This window comes from Orycteropus afer, unplaced genomic scaffold (assembly GCF_000298275.1).
Source record: "Orycteropus afer afer isolate SDZICR_OR568_19922 unplaced genomic scaffold, OryAfe1.0 scaffold00504, whole genome shotgun sequence".
NCBI classification, from domain to species: Eukaryota; Metazoa; Chordata; class Mammalia; order Tubulidentata; family Orycteropodidae; genus Orycteropus; species Orycteropus afer.
This window is the reverse complement of record NW_006922091.1, coordinates 421,195-439,388: the sequence shown is the minus strand read 5'-3', so window position 1 is coordinate 439,388 and position 18,194 is coordinate 421,195.

Genomic DNA, 18,194 nt, shown 5'->3' with positions numbered 1-18,194 from the left:
TACCTGTCTTTTGTTTGGCTGGAAGCCACAAGTGTGGGTTTAATTCCAGACCTGAAGGGCAGCTAGGGGCCATAGTCTCAGTGGTTCCACCACGCTCTATCAGACCAGCAAACCTGGTCCCCCCCCCCTTTTTTTTTTCCAAATGATTTTGAGTTTTGTTCCACATTGTTTTCCTTCTCTATCCAGGATCTCCTACATAGATCCCTCCTCTGAGTGGTTGACGGTGGTAGCCGGGGAACATCTAGTTCTTCTGGTCTCATGGTCATATAAGCTGAGGATCGCATGGTGTACCATTCACTAGGACTAATTATTTCCATGCATCTTTGGTTTTCTTCATTCTTCTTTGCTCTGAATGAGGAGAGACCCATCGTTGCATCTAGCTGACTGATTGCAAGCTTTTAAGATCCTAGTCACTCTGCAAATGGCCATCTAGATGCAACGAAGGGTATATCCTGGTCAAGAGCAAAGAAGAATGAAGAAAACCAAAGATGCATGGAAATAATTAGTCCAAGGGACTGGTAGACCATGAGATCCTCAGCCTATATGACCATGAGACCAGAAGAACTAGATGGTACCCGGCTATCACTGTCAACCACTCAGAGGAGGATCTGTGTAGGAGATTGTAGATAGAGTAGGAGAGCAATGTGGAACAAAACACAAAATTATGGGGGAAAAAAAAAAAAAAGAAAAGACCAAGTTTGCTGGTCTGAGATAACTTGGTAAAACCCCTGAGACTATGGCCCCTAGCTGCCCTTCAGGTCTGGAATTGAACTCAGTCCTGTGGCTTCCAGCCAAACAAAAGACAGAAATATGAGCTGAACATTAACATTGGGTAGATACATTCCTTGGAGAGATGGATCATGGGAGAATAGAAGGGCTGTGTATGCACAGGGAGATAGCTCAGAGGGCAGGAGTGCATGAGAGGGAAGGACACTGGGAAGTGGTAACCATGAGGAGGAAGTGGGAAGAGAGCTACTACATTGTGGGAAATTGAAGTCAATGTCATGAGACAAAATGTGTATGAATTGCTGTATGGAAAATGAATTTACTCTGTAAACTTTCACCCAAATCACAATAAATATGGGGGAAGAAAAATAAAGAAATGGAGACAGTTATGGCTGGTGCCTGCCAAGACTACTTGGGGTTGGTGTTGAGGGAAGCTGTTTTAATTGGGTTTAGAAAGAGGAAATCATAAAATGACATCATTACATTCTTTTTTTTTTTTCCCCTGACATTCTAGAAAACAGAGATATAGTCTATTATTTTTGCTACATGCATTTTTTTTTCTTTTTTGCAACTATATATAGGATTGCAAGAATCATCACATTCTTAAATATGCTACACAGGTGCAGTTGCTACTGATGATATCACACATACATATATGATCATAAAATGGCAGCAGACTCCACCCAGAGGCAGAGAAATTAATATGCATGAGGCTCCTAATAAAGTTAATTCCAAGTCACAAAGACTGGCTTGAACTCGCCACTGGATGCTAGTCATCAGAAGTAGATACTCTGACTCACAGCTGGCAGGTCAGCCTATGATTAGGCCATATAAGGAAATGGAGCAGTTTAGCCACTGTTTCAGCAGTGACGCTATAGGGCAGAGTAGAACTGCCCCATAGGGTTTCTAAGGTTTTAATCTTTACAGAAGCAGATTGCTACATCTCCTGTGGAGGAGCTGGTGTGTTTGAACTGCCTACCTTTTGTTTAGGGACCGAGCACTTAACCACAGTACTACCAGGTCTCTTATGGTCAGGTTAACACTACTAAAATTTATTAGATATAAAACTAATGCACTTACCACTGAATTGATAATTTTGCGTGTGTGAATGGCTGACTGAATCTAGTTTGCTTTTTCATCCTATTTTAATTATTCTTACCTCTCTCCATACCTGCTCCTCTCTCAACTTGAGTATCTTTTTCAGAAGCAGCTCAATTATTCAATAAGTATTTATTGATTCAGTATTGAGGAACACACACACTTCGCTGTCTCCCATGGAGCTTATAGTATAAGAAAACAGGACCTTTGTTAACTGATTGGCAGATATTTTTTAAAGAATCACACTGATACATAATTACTATCTCCCAAGAAATTTGGAAGACAGGTACCTGGCCAACTGGAAGATATACATGTTTGTATCCACTCCAAAGAAAGGGAATTCCACAGAATGTGGAAATTATTGAACAATATCATTAACATTACATGCAAGTATAATCTTGCTGAAGATAAGTCACATTATATTGACAGAAAACTTCCAGAAATGCAAGCTGGAATCAGAAGAGGGCATGTAGTGAGGGATCCATCTGATGTCAGGTGGATCTTTGCTGAAAGTAGAGAATACCAGAAATATATTTACTTGTGTTTTATTGACTGTGCAAAAACATTCGGCTCTGTGGATCATAACAATTTATGGATAACATTGAGAATAAGAATTATAGAGCACTTAGTTGTGGCCATGAGGAACCTATACCTAGACCAGGAGGCTGTTGTTTGAACAGAACAAGGTGGTACTGCATGGTTTAAAATCAGGAAGGGAGTGCATCAGGGTGATATCCTTTCACCACACTTATTCAATCTGTATGCTGAATAAATAACCCAAGAAGCTGGGCTATAAGAAAAAGAACATGGTGTTAGGATTGAAGGAAGACTCATTAACAACCTTCAAAATGCAGATGGTACAATCTTGTTTGCTGAAAGTGAAGATGACTCGAAGCACTTACTGATGAAAAATTAAAGCCTACAATCTGCAGTATGGGTTACATCTCAACACAAAGAAAACGAAAATCCTCACAACTGGACCAAAAAACAGCATCATGATAAATGGTCAAAAGATTCATATTGTCAAAGATTTCATATTAACTTGGTTCCACAATCAACACCAATGGAAATAGCAGTCAAGAAATCAGACGATGTATTGCACTGGGCAAATCTGTTACAAAAGACCTCTTTAAAGTGCTGAAGAGCAGTTATCTCTTTGAAGACTAAGGTGTGCCTAACCCAAACCACAATATTTTCACTTGTTTCATATGCATAAGAAAGCTGGATAATGTATTATTGTTGTGTTGTTGTTGTTTGCCATCAGTCAGACCCAAATCATAGCAAGCCCTCCTTGGGTTTCTGAGGCAGTATCACTATGCAAGTAGATTGCCCAGTCTTCCTTCCAAGGAGTGGCTGGTGAGTTTGAACCACCAGCCTTCTGGTTAGCAGTCAAGTGCCTTAAGCACTATGCTACCAGAGCTCCTGGACAATGTATGAGGAAGACCAAAGAAAAGTTGATGCTTTTGAGTTGTGGTGTTGGCAAAGAATACGGAGTAACATGGACTGTCATAAGAACTAACAAATCTGTTCTGACAGAAGTGAAGCCAGAATGCTCTTTGGAAGCGAGAATGGCCCGACTGTCTCACTTACTTTGGCCATGTGGTCAGAAGGGACCATTCCCTGGAGAAGGATATCATGCTTGTAAAATGGAGGGTCAGGGAAAAGGGGAAAGCCCTAAATGAGATGGATTGACATAGTGGCTGCAATGATAGCCTCAGGTATAGCAAGGATTGTGAGGCTACACAAGAGTGGGAAGTGTTTGGTTCTGTTGTACACAGGGTAGCTATGAGTTGTAGCTGACTCGACTGCACCTAACAATGACAATCTCCAAAAATATCATTATGTAATTACATAATGACTATCTCTAGTGAGGGAGCTGTGGTGGCATAGGGGAGCTGTGGTAGCATAGTGCCTGCTTGAACAATTTCTTTTAGAAAGATCAGCACGAGGCCGGTCCCCATGAGGGAGAGGTTAAAGATGTCCCAAATGTCCAAACTACCATGCCACTCCATCATTTCAGACATTAACTCCTTCTCCTCCTTCCAGCAAATTCCCCAGTCTTACGGTTCCGTATTTCGCTATAACGCCTCACAGAACTCACAGACACCCAAGGGTTCATCTCACGTAGTAGTGGTGGAGGCTGGCAGGCTGGCGAGTCCCAGATCCATGAGTAGGTCTGGCGGATCCTCCCAACTCTCGGGGTTTGATGAACCTCGATCAGCAGATCAGATGATGGCTGCTGTCCCAAATCCAGGGGTGAGATGAGGATGATCTAAGACACAAAGCTGGAGCAAGAGGAGAGAGAATCTTCCCAGGAGATTCGTCGGTATACCCTCAGGGAAGCTAAGGGTGGTGATTTGAATTATACCCTCCAGCAAGGCAGGACTCAAGATACATTCCACCTGTGTTGCCCCTATAGAATTAACCTAAATTCCATCACAGAGTCAATTGCCAGTCATTATAGGAAATGACTACTACCAGCTGCCCAGCCAAGCTGATACCTGACCTTAACTACCACACCACCCCGAATAGGCATGGATAATGGGATTTACAAAACATTACAGAATGGAGGACAATGGCTAGAAGGGCCACATCAAGCAATTCACTGCAGTGTCTAAGGCATATGACCGTTAACCAGAAGACTGGTGGTTCAAACTCACCAGCCACTCCTAGGAAGGAAGGTTGGGCAATCTACTTCTGTAGTGATACTGCCTCAGAAACCCAAGGAGGGGTTACTATGAGTTGGATCCAACTCAATGGCAGTGAGTATCTGCAATGAAAGACAGGTATGGAATGATGAAACTATATAGCAGGAGGCTGTTACCTAGTTTGGGAAGGTAAGGGAAGGTGCTCTTGAGCAACATTAAGGTAGGTAAAAGTGACTACAGGCATAAGAATGGGATGGGGATCTGAAAATGTGACAAGGTAGAGGCACCGGCCCTTGATGACTTTGGATGACTGTGGACTGAAGGAATAGGGGCCTGGTATATGTGTGCTTATATACTTTCTTTCTGCCATTTCCCCAGCTGCCTATTTTATTCATGGAACATTAATAAATGTTCAAAATAATTAATTATTAATTAAAATAATTAATAAATGAACAAAATAATAATTACTGTAGAACAATAAGATAGAAATAATTAAATATAAGGATAAAGATGTAGTTGAGTAGAGGATAGACATTACATTGTCCAAGATAAATAAATACAAAGTAGCTAAATGAATGCAAAGCGCTGTGTGTCAGAAAGCCACTGTATCTTCTATTTGGCTGGTCATTATTTGTGTCCCTCTAAGCAAGAGGGAGGAGCTCTGATAGCGTAGTGCCTAAGGCACTGGACTGCTAACCAGAAGGCTGGTGGTTCAAACCCACCAGCCATCCTCAGAAGGAAGGTTGGGCAATCTACTTCAGTAGTGATACCGCCTCAGAAACCCAAGGAGGGATCCCTATGAGTTGGATCCGACTCGACGGCAGTGAGTTTGGTTTTGGTTTTGGAAGTAAGAGGGATGGAACACTGGTGGCACAGTGGTTAAAGTATTCAGCTGCTAACCAAAAAGTTGGCGGTTCCAAATCACCAGCTGCTCCAAGGGAGAAAGTTGAAGCATTCTCCTTCTGTAGAGATGTACAGTCTTGGAAACCCTATGGGGCAATTCTTCTCTGTCCAATAAGGTCATTATGAATTGGGATTGACTCCGTGGTGGTAGGGAGCAATTGGGGAGCAGCTATTGAGTAAACTGAACTCCTTTGCCCATTAATCCTGCATCTGCTTCTATTCCTTCTCTCACATCATGCTCTCTGCCTGGAATACCCTCCTAGCCTGGTTAACAACCTTTTGCCTTCATATTAGATAGCATCTGTAAAGTCTCAGATTTAGGTCTTTTTACTTCAAAGCTCATGATTTTTCAAATATAGGAAGAGGCTGAATCTCCTGTTTATTTTCCTTTGTATTATATGTCTATAGTAGCTTGTACTCCTTTATGTAAATTATAACCACTTATATTTTTATTTAAATTGTGTGAGGTCCACCATCTCTTTGTCATTTATACTGTAAGCTCTTAGAGATAAGGTGCTATAACAATTTAATTTGCCTGTTATGGGTTTGCTGGCCTCAGGCTGCTGCCAAATGTATCCTGCGCATCATTAGCAATTTGCAGCAGTTCCAAACCACCATCATTTACAAGACAAAAACCAAGCTGCAGTATGATTACACAGAAATTAGAGCAATCAATAGACGTAGTGCTTCCCTCCACAATACATGCAACCCAGTAGGTTATAAAATCATCATGTTAGTGTATAACTTTATACTTACCGTTTTTCTTTATTTTCTTTTGCATATATATGAGCTATGCCAAGGTATAGTGAAGAGAGAACTAAGTGATGAATCTAGTCCTAGTTCTTTAAAAGCTCAGTCTTGTGGCCTTTTGCAAGATACCTACCTCCTTCAAGGATCAAGTTCCCTGTATGTAGAGTGGGGTTGCTCATACTTGCCTGGCAGGATTATTAAGCAGATTAGAAATCCTTTGGAAATGCAAAATGTAAGGTGTGATAATGGTTACTGAACCCAGTAAAATAGCCACAGATTAGCAAAGAGGAGTTTGTTTAAAGTGGTATTGATGCTGCATACATTTCCTGGAACTGGATGAAATCACCTTCACAAGAGTGAAAGAAATAAAGCCGGCAATGTTGTTTTTTTTTTTCCTTGGCAGAGGTTACCATGTGATACACATTGTTCCATTGGGAAAACCTCAGAAAATTGCAAGTTCATTTTTGCTTTAGCATTTGAGATGCCAGGAAAAAGGTTAGCCTTCCACAAGAAACAGGCTGAGCAATGCATCAAAACCGTTAATGTTTTGAATACTTCAGACCTGATTTCTGAAACAGTTGATTTCTAATTGCTAAAATTTACATGATATTGTAAAAAATATAAAAATAAAAATAAAAATTTAAGTAAATCTCTGGTAGCGTATTGCCTAAGGCACTTGACTGCTAACCAGAAGGCTGGTGGCTCAAACCCCCCAGCCACTCCTCGGAAGGAAGGTTGGGCAATCTATGGTAGCGTATTGCCTAAGGCACTTGACTGCTAACCAGAAGGCTGGTGGCTCAAACCCACCAGCCACTCCTCGGAAGGAAGGTTGGGCAATCTATCGTAGTGATACTGCCTCGAAAACCCAAGGAGGGGTCGCTATGAGTCGGTCGGACTGGCGGGCACATAACAACAACAACATGTTGTTTGCAGTAATTAGCATTGATTTTGATCACGTTTCATTCAAGATTTTCCTTTAGAAGTTTTGTTTAGCCATGAAAAAATAAAAAGAATAAAGATATTTAACAAGCATTTGAAAAATAACAACTCTGATTATGGAAGATAGGAAGGCTGATTCTTGGCAGAATTTCAAAAGGATTTTGACAAAATATATTTAATATGTGTGAATAAATTAATTAATCCTCCCACCACCCTAGTGATGGACTCAATGTAATAAAATATATGAGCACAATCTTCCACATAAGGATACTAAAGTAAAAAGGTTATTATGTGCTTCAGGCCATTCTGAGAATCAATGTCTGAGAAGAGGGAAAAAAAAAAGCAAAGAAAGAAAAAACCAAAAACTGGTATTCTGGCTCATTTGAATGAAATAGTCGCTGGGAATTATTTTTTCCACTTAGGGTTTCTAGTGGTCTTAGATGAAGTTTTTTTTTTTTACATTCTCCTCTGCTCACACCACTTAATGTCTTCTAAAATAATACTTAAGCTCCGAAAGCAAATCTCATCTTCATACAGCACCATGCACATAGCTTGCTTGATAAATATTACCTGATTGAATCACTAATAGGATAAATAGAGAAGGCAGCTCCCTTAATGAAACCGAAATGAGCAAATTGGCTTACTGTTCTTCTTTACTTGGTGAACCATCAGAAGACTGACTTTCTAAAAGGTACCTGGTGTCCATTTCTGTTTTGCTTCTTTATTACTGTCCTCACCCACTGCTCTTTCATTTGGTTTTAGGTGATGATGTCTCTGTTTGAGTGCAGTGAGGAGGTGGAACTCGTGCTGCATCTGTTAGATTATAACCCGGTGTGCCTGGTTTCAGAGTTGTCTTTATTCTAAAAAGGCAGTTGGGAATTTGATCACACAGCTGCTCTGCATGGATTACAATAGAGACTGCTGCATTCATTTTATGGCATCTCACTTTTTTTTTTTTTCTGGGATATTACATTTTTTATATGCTATTGCATGCATCTATCAGAAAATGTTCTTCAGTGAATTGTGAAAATACATGTGTTACATACTTGGTTCTGAATTGGAAACAGTTTATAAACATGTTCTGTAGCCCCACCTGGGTTATATATCTATTTTTTAATTATTCAAACCATTTTATTAATTGAGCAATAAGATATAACATTGTGTAAATATCCCCACTGGTTTAATTATCTGAAATTATATGTTATAAGATGGAATGGCTTATTTTGTTAACAGGATTTGACACACCAGCTACTCATAATCAGATTTGTACTATTACAGGCAAGACCGAAAAAAAAAAAAGCAATAAAAATAAATGAAAACTGAAAATGAAAGCGTATTTGTAGGTCAAATGTGGTGAGGAGAAACATTTATATTATGTTTCAGTCTATTAGGTATATAGTCTCTCTATTAGTGCATGATGAACTGAATCAAAACTAACTTTGAAGAGAAACAAAATGATTCATAAAGGAAGGATATAAGGGAATTTTCATGAGCAAACTAACCAGTCCATTTAAGTCTCAAAAGATAGCAGTTTCATAAATGAGAAGGAATGTGGAAAGAGTAAGGAAGAACAAGAGAGAAAACAAACTATTGAAAGAACTGAAAATAAAAACCAAGAAGTCTTAGGGCAAATGGATTTACTCACTGAAATGTGAATAGGGAATACCTTTGTATACTTCAAAGTCTTTTAGAGAGGGATATTGCCAATAACTGCTTGTGCCCCTGAGCCCAAACAATACTTCTTGTTAGTTGTTGTTCAGTCGATTCTGATTGGTACTAACCTTCAGTACCAACTTTGGTCATAAAGAAGAATCATATTCAGCAAATTGAGCATCTTTCAAGAAGATTCATTAAGTATTAAGAAGAGCTTAATCCTTTGACTTGGTGAAGTACTGGTTATTTTTTTGCAGCTGCATAATTAATGTGCTGTAATAATGAGGCCACAATATCACATTTGGTTCTCAAGTACACCAGGTATCTTTGTATGATATGTTAATATTTTGCAAAATTTTGTATGTTTATTATGCAAGTTGTGTTTATTTTAGAAAAGAATTAGAAGCAGAGAAGCAAAGAAAAAACTGTAAAACCCTCCTCCTGAGTTATTCCATTGTTATTATTTTGTATTCTATGCTTCTAAATTTTCATTTTCATATACATATTAATATAGATATTCACACACATACACACTGGACCATATTATACATAATTTCATAATAATTATTTTTGACTATCTTAAACATATTTCAGTATCTGAACATTTTTCTGTTTTAAATACTTATGTTGCACAATTATTTAACCTCTCTCCAGATTGATTTTCTCAACCTTGTTAATTATTCATGCAAAATGCACTGAGCACCTATTATGTTCCAGACAATAAATAACACAGTCTAGGTCCCAGCTTTCATGAAGCTTACTTTGTAGACAGACAATAGACAAGTAGAAAATACCTGCATAAAAAGATAATAATTCAGAGCGTTATAATTGCTAAGAAGAAAATAAAAAGGCAATATGATCGCCACTGGTGTGCATAGGGAATTATAGTGTCTATTTAGGGCAAAAACCAAACCAAACCAAACTCAATGCAGTAGTCAGTTTGACTCATAGCAACTCTTCCTTGGGTTTCCAAGGCGGTATCTCTATGGAGGTAGATTGTACAATCTTCCTTCCAAGGAGTGGCTGGTTGGTTTGAACTGCCAGCCTTCTGGTTAGCAGTCTTAGGCACTACACCACCAGACCTCCCCTGTTTAGGGCAGTTGTGGGAATTAAGTGTATAAAATGTTTAGCATGATGCCTGGCAGATGTAAACCCAATAAAACCAAATCCCCTGTCATCTAGTGGATTCCAACTCACAGGGACTTTATAGGCCAAGGTAGAACTGCCCCATTGGGTTCCCACAGCTGTAAATCTTTATGGATGCAGACTGTTTCATCCTTCTCCCATGGAGCAGCTGGTGGGTTTGAACCACCAAACTTTTGGTTAGCAGCTGAAAATTTTAATCACTACAGGACCAGTGCTCCTTTGGCATATGTAAGGATACAATAAATATAAAAAATAACAATACTTACAGTAAGTGTAATACATTATGGTAAGACCAGACATTGTAACATTATGTTGGTGCTACACTCATTCTCCATTTGCCACCACTACCATTCAGTCATTCTCTAATTATGCTTTCTCTTTTCTGATACACTCTTAATTTAACTGTTAAAACTTTGGTATCTTTTGTTTATAATTTTAGATTTATTTTAAAAAATAATATGTTTTTGGTGAAAGTTTACACAGCAAATTAAGTTCCCTTTTAACAATTTCTATATAAATTGGTCATAACCCGTAGCAACATTTTCCTTAACTGTCTTCTTCTTGTTGAATTTCCCGTACTCTGGTTTCCTTGCCCCCTTGTCTTCTCAACTGTGCTTTAGAGCAATTGTTGACCTTTTAGTCTCATATAGATGGCTTTTAAAAGAGCACTGTACTCATGGATAATATGCATTATTTGCATGTAGATCTGTTATTTTGCTAAAAGGTGACCTCAGGAGATAGCTCCGGTTCAAGTTTAAAGAGTATCTAAAGGTCACAGTCTCAGGGAGTCCTGTAGTCTCAACTGGTTCAATAAATCAGGACTATTTAAGAACTTGGGTCTGTTCTGCATTTTTTGCTGCAAAAAGGGCAAGAAGGCCACATGTTCTGACCTCCTAGAACCCCACAAGAGTAAGGCAGAATCACCATCAATAACCCAGGGCATATTACTGCAAGGCCAGACATGCTGCCTCCCTCCAGCCCTTTCACCAACCATTCCTCCCAAAGCACCCACCACCTCTCTCCTGGGTTCAATAATTCGCTGCAGTGGCCACACAGAACTCACAGATTACAGGGTTTATTAGGGAAGCACCAGGCTACAATTCAAGTTCAGGAAAAACACTCAGTCTCTCTCCCAGCCCACCATCTCTCAGACAAGTCTTTCACAGTCTCTTCCACCAGCAGTGCATGTCCCTTGGTGTCTTACTCAGCAACGCGTGTCTCAGGAGCCCGTGCCTCTTTCAGCTGCAAGTCTTCCTCAACCAGCAGTCAGAGAGTGTTCTGCCTCTAGGAGGCATCCTTTTGAGCCCGGCAGAGTGGCCAAACTAGCCAATCATAGCATCAGAACTCTAAGCATGTGAGAGAGAGTGGGAACCTCCCAGAACATTGTATTGTGCCACACCCAACAGAAATAACCCAGGTGGATAACATTTACAATCAGGAGCTCCTCAGTTGCTCATTCCGCCACTGAGTTTACAATGACTTATGGGTAGAAAAGTCATATTAAGTAATTTACTACATTGCATTCGCCCATTCTGTCTGGGTCTACCTGTTGTGGACTGATGAGAATGGTTGGTAGTGATAGCCAAGCACCGTCTAGTTCTTCTGGTCTCAGAGCAGATGAGACTGTGGCCTGTGCAGACTAGTTTTTTCTCTGAGAATTTTACTTCCTTCTTTTGCTCCTAATGAGTAATGATCAATAGTTGTGTCTTAGATGGCTGCTTGCTATCAAGACCCTAGATTCTACTCACTGCACTAGGATGCACAACAAGAACTTTGTAATATGAATTGACTGAGTTATCCTATGAAACAATTTTGAATGTTTTTAGGGTCAAATATAATCTTAGAAATAAATAAATGAAAAGCAAATTGAACATCCTATTCATATTGTAATTTCCTTAAAAATGGATTTTAAGTGTATAAAATCAAGTAGACTTGCCTGTCATAAATAATAAAATTAATCCTCCTAGCAGTCTAAAAGGTTAAAATTTTTCTTCCAAAGTAGTGTAGGTACATAATTATATCATGTAGTTTTCAGAGGCTTCTAGGGAAAAACTGTCTCTTACACCAACCATTGTCACCCTCCATTTCCCTGCCCAAAGAGAGCCACTTATACTCTTTGTTGTTTTTATTTTCCTTGGTATTTATCTTTTCGGTTCCTCAGAATAGTCCTATCATGAATGGTATGCAATCAATTTTGCATATGTATCTATGATTTCTGGTTAGATAGTTGAGGACTGAGAGCTCTGGTGGCCTAGTGCTTAAGGCATTTGACTGCTAACCAGAAGGCTGGCGGTTTGAACCCACAAGCCACTCCTTGGAAGGAAGACTGGAAAATCTACTTCTGTAGTGGTACCACTTCGGAAACTCAAGGAGAGATCGTTAAGAGTCGGATCCGATTTGACAGCAGTGAGTTTGGTTTTGGTTTTTGGTAGTTGAGGACTGGCTCTCCAATTCTTCACTCCTTTCCACACTACTTTCATCCTCCTGTTTCTGCCTAATAGAGTTATACCACAGTCTAGTTTACATTATTCATTACTGTTTACATTTAAGAATTAAGTAAGAATTTTTATTTCAGATTCAAAAAAATGAGCATATCTCCTTTCTTGTGCAACTTCTTTCTTAGACTTAATAAGTTCTCATTTACCTAATTTTCTGTGTACCTGTCCATATATTTCATTATATCTATTACAAACAGACTGATGTGTTTTCCAAAAAGTCAGCTTATTGGATCTTTGTCAGTTCTGTGTTTCCCTGGTGGGCACTGTTTCAGAGAATTCAGTGCTCCTGCTCCCATCCAGACGGCTTAATTTCAGATCCCATGCTCAGTTGCCATGTTGTGACCCTTAGCTCTCATTATGGTAATTCCCTTTTCCTCTTTGTTAAACTCTCTTTTTCCTAGGTCATATCCTCTGGCAATTCCTAAGCAAAGGTAATGAGAAGGACATTTGATTTTGTCTTTTAAACCTGTTTGATAGATTAGCTGCATCTAGCCTTCCAGATAAAGAAAAAAATTCTTCAGAACTTTGTGAACATTGTTATAATATCTTTCCAGTTACGTTTTGTTGAGTCACTCGTTTTAATTTTTGAAGAGTTTTTAGAATCATTTTTTAGCCCTGCTGTCCTGAAATTTATGGTGTATTTTGGTAATGGAATTCTCAGTTCTCTCTCTCCTGTCTGTCTCTCGGTCCTCTCTCTCTTTCCTTTCTCTCCCCAAGGCATTATCTATATCCTTTTTAATTTAGAGACTCAAGTCCTTCCTTTCTAGAGAAATTTGTAAGTTAGTGTGATTTCCTGCTTTCCTTTTTTCTCCCTTTCTGCTGCTGCTTTTTTTTTCTCCCTAATAAGCTGAACCTCTATCAATCATCTTATTTTCAAATCTTTTCTATTTTCCTTTGCTTTATATTTTTGCTCTACTTTTTAGAAAATATTCTTAGCATTGTTTTCAAGTCATTATTTTGATTTTTTAAAATCCCATTGTATTGGTTGCCCAGTGCCAAACTGACAGGAATATACCACAAATGGGATGCCTTTAACACACGGGGATTTATTTTCTTACAATTTTGGAGGCTAGAAGTCTGAGTTCAAAAGGCCAAATTCTAGGGGCTGGGTGAAAGGTCCTTGACCTTGGGTTTCAGCTCTTCCTCTTGCTCCCAGGCCACTGAAGCTGGTGACTTTCTTCACTCAGGCAGCTGCTGGCTGCTGAGGTTGACAAACCCAACGTTGACAAAGAAAAAGGCATCGTCCCTCTATTACAAAGCCACAAGGCAGGCCATTGATCCAAGTCCATTAAGAGTCCCAGGATCGGCAGACAACATGGCAGGCTGTTGAACAATGACTCAGCTACATGCAGTATTCAAGCGTGCCAAAACCTGGAGACCTTCCTCACAGTTGCTTCTTATGTACTAGAAGCAGACCACATCCCTAAAGCAGCTATTCAGCTGCTCCAGTAGATTCCATCATGGAGATGACTACCAGTCTCACCATGGGGAAAAACTACATCCAGCTGCCTAGCCACTCAACCAGGCCCAGTCAAGCTGACACATAAACTTAACTACCACACCCATACACACATTTTCTTTGTTTATTTCTTTAATATATTCATTTAGTAAAATATCTTTCCTGCACTTTATTTCTTCATCATGTCATCCAGTATTTTCTTTGAGGTATGTGCTATTTTCTGTTAGCTCTCTGAGAGTATTTTGTCTTGTTTGCCAGTTATCTCTCATGTTTTGCATTGTCTCTGTTTGTTCCATTTTCTTGCCTACATTTATTTAGGGGTTTTTCTTTCAGACCACTACATTTCAGACATACCTGATGATTCAGTTTACGTAAGGCCCATTTTGAACAATTTGGCATGGTGGCACAAATGGTTAAGCACTAGACTGTCAGTTTGAACTCACCCAGAAATGTCTTGGAAGAAAGGCTTAGACATCTCCCTAAAGCTCAGAACCTTGGAAATTCCATGGAACACAGTTCTACTCTGTAACACATGGATGCTCATGACCTGGAATTGACTAAACAGCAACTGTTTTGTTTATTACACTGGTTTATACAACTGGTTTGTTATATAGCAACTCAGATAATTGTCTGGCAGATGATTGTCTGCAAAAGCCAGAAGCCCCACATGAGGGAGGTTCACTGACACTTGGCTCTCTTCCCTGTGCCAGGGACTACCTTTGATGACCTGTTATAAATTGAATTGAGTCCTCCAGAAGACATTTTGAAGTCTTAATTCCTGTACTTGTCAATGTGGCCTTGTTTGGAAATGGGGTTTTTTGTTTTTCTTTTTGATGATATTATCAGTCAACAAGGTAATACAGGAGCAGGACAGGCCCTAATACTTTCTGAGAGGCAACTTATGAAAGGACAAAACAGACAGAGAAACAGAGTCACACAGGGGGAAGACAAATGCTATGTGAAGATGCACCCTAAAAGTCAAAGAACATCCAGAAATGCCTGGGACTACCAGAAATTGGAAGAGGTGAAGATCTTTTCTTAGAGTTGACAGAGAGATGGTAGCACTGCCAATGCACTGAGTTCAGACTTTAAGCCTCCACTTGAACTGTGAGACAATAAAATTGTGTTCTTTAAAGCAGTAGTCAAGAAATGAGACGACATATTGGCCTAGGCAAATCTGCTGTGAAAGACATCTTTAAAATGTTTAAGAGAAAGATGTCACTTTGCAAACTAAGCTGTCCCTGACCCAAGCCATGGTATTTTCAATCTCCTCTTATGTATGTGAAAGCTGGACAATGAATAAGGATGATGAAGAAGAATTGATGCATTTGAATTGTGGTGTTTGCAAAGAATACTGAAAGTACCATGGACTGCCTGAAGAATGAACAAATGTCTTAGAAGAAGTATAGCTAGAATGCTCCTTAGAAGCAAAAAAGACTAGATTTCATCTCATATACATTGGTCATGTTGTCATCTCACATACATTGGTCCCAATCTCTGGGAAGGACATTATGCTTGGTATAGTAGAGGGTCAGTGAAAAAAGGGAAGACCCTTTTAATAAGATGTATCAACACTGTGGTTGACATGATGGACTCAAGCATAGCAAAGATTGTGAGGATAGCACAGGATCAGGCAATATTTCATTCTGCTGTACATTGGGTCACTGTGAAGTGGGGATGACTAGATGGAACATAATAACAACAACAATTGATGCGTTATTCCACAGTCGGCCCTTATTCTAACTGAGGATATTGAGCTTCTCCATTGTCTCTTTCCATAGATGTATTGTGACAGATGTATATGGCTCGGAAAAGTCAAGTAGGGTCTGTACTAAGCTGATCTGTCCTTTTTTCACATAGCCATCATATTATACGAAAAATAATAGAGCATTTTATCTTAACGAATGAGAGGCAGTTTTATGTAGTCCATTATCAGACTATTTGGATATGAAAGCAATACCTGCATAAACTTGGCTGAGTTACTTATCATCTCAGAGCCTCAATTTTCTCACCTGTACAATGTGGATAAAAATATTTAGTTTGTAAGATCTTCATGAGGTTTAAAGAAGAGGATCTATTTAAATCTCTTATCACAGTGTCCAGTAAAAGGACAATAGTTATTTACTATCATTATGTGTATTAAAGGCTAGAAGTGGAGGGGAGTAGTGATTCAAATTAAGCACAGGATCTGTCACTGAGCATGTTCTTATTTCAGCACCAGTGGAATCAAGTTGTTGTAAAGATTGTTCTAGGCCAAGGCCTTGGTCCTTGATGAATACATAGCTATCGAAGCCTTTTCTAATATTTACCTCAGTGATAGGCAAGGCTTAGGATGAGACAGGATTTAGATTCTTGAGTACTCTGGACAGGGGACATTGATAGCCATTGTAGAGGTATGAGCAGGGATCAGCAGTAGAGATTCCTGTAATTTTGACAGTGATAGGAGACATCACCATAGTGAGTCACAGCAGAAAGGGAGAAAAATATAAAATGCCTCAGGCTTGCTAAAATGGTTAGTCCATGAAGCTTAGAAGAGCTATTCCTGTAGGGATTTCAAGATCTATTTGAGAGGCATATTGATGTTGTTTGTAGTGGTGGTAGTGGTGTTGGGCAGGAATTATTAGCATTGCAGAAGTACAAAAGCATAGTTGCGGGTGCAGCCAGGGAAACACTGTGCTGCTTTATGACTATTATCATGATCCTCCTTTTTTACTTCCAGGCTGAGGTTATTTGGGTTATCATAACTTAAAATGGGCTCATCGCAATGCTTGTGAGGCTGGCACAGGACTTGGCATTATTTTGTTCTGTTGGACCTGGGATTGCTGTGATTTGGAACCAACTTATGGCACCTAGCAACAATAACAACTTATCTCTATCAGAACAGTTTGGAAAAACTGAATTGAATATTTTTCTTCCTGTTGAGTACTCCACAATCTCTTCATGGCATATTTGAGGGTCTTCCTTGTCCCTTTGCTTCAAGGGTTTGGTTGAACTACCTTATTTGCAAGAATGTCAAATCCTTGCATTTCACACACTATTTCTACAGATCTTTGGAGTTTTTATGGAGTCTATATTGAGAACTGAATGTTGAATATTGTATATAATAACTCAAGATTTGGAGAATATCATTAGTTTTGGTTTTCAATAAAATCATGGGTTGCTCAGGTTTTTGTAGACTTAACCACTAGAAGAAGAAATCATGTATATGGAATCTCATCTGCCCAATTTGTTTGAAACATTAATGTTCGCTGACTCTGGGGGTAGAATTCATTTACCTCATGTGCATTGTTATGATGTAACCATCACCCCATGACATAGGAGTGTGAGAAGGTATAACTTGGTCTATAATAATGTCTGTGGGATCCAGGATGAACTTTTCTTACTTCTTTTTTTTTCCACTTTTCTTGTGGTGAAAATATACTCAACAAGACATTTGCCAACATAACAACTTTCACATTTACAGCTCTGGGACATTGATGACATTTTTCATGTTTTGACAGGATGAACTTTTCTGAACCAGTGGTTAAAGCTGAACTTGGTTATCCTGTATTCCTATAACATTGCTCAATTTGCATATTTCTGTTGTATGATTGATAAGAAATGATTGAAAACTCAGCAACCATTTTCTTTTCTTCTTTACAGGGAGCTCTGATGGTGTAGTAGATAAAGCACTTGACTGCTAATGAGAAGGTCAGAAGTTCAAACCTACCAGCTGCTCTTCAGAAGGAAAATGGGTTAATCTACTTCCATAAAGATTCACAGCTTTGGAAATCCAATAGGGGTCTTGAAACATTGCTCAATTTGTATGTTCCTGTTCTATGATTGCTAAGAAATGATTGAAAACTCAGTAACCATTTTCTTTTCTTCTTTAGTGAAATTAAATATAACTATTTCATATGAGAATTTTTTGAAAATATACTGATGGACAAATCTAGGAGTCATCTTCAATTTTTGTCACTCTATCTTCTTTTTTTTTAAATGAATTTTATTGAAATATAATTTATGTACAGTGAAATATGCAAACCAAAGTGACATGGGTCAATGCATTTTTTTTGCAGTGTTCCCTCCCCTCCCCTCCCACCCCTGTCAACCAACAAAGAAAGTTTCCCTCCATATATAAACCTTTCCTTGACCCTCCACATCATTGAACTAATACTGTATTTGTCCTTCTGTGAATGACTTATTTCACTCAGCATAATGTCCTCCAAGTTCATCCATATTATGCAGTATTTTGCAGACTCTTCAGTATTCTTTAGTGCTGCATAGCATTCCATTATGTGTATGTACCATAGTTTGGTCATCCACACTTCCGCTGATGGGCACATAGGTTGTTTCATCTTTTTGCTATTGTAAATAGTGCTGTGATAAACATGA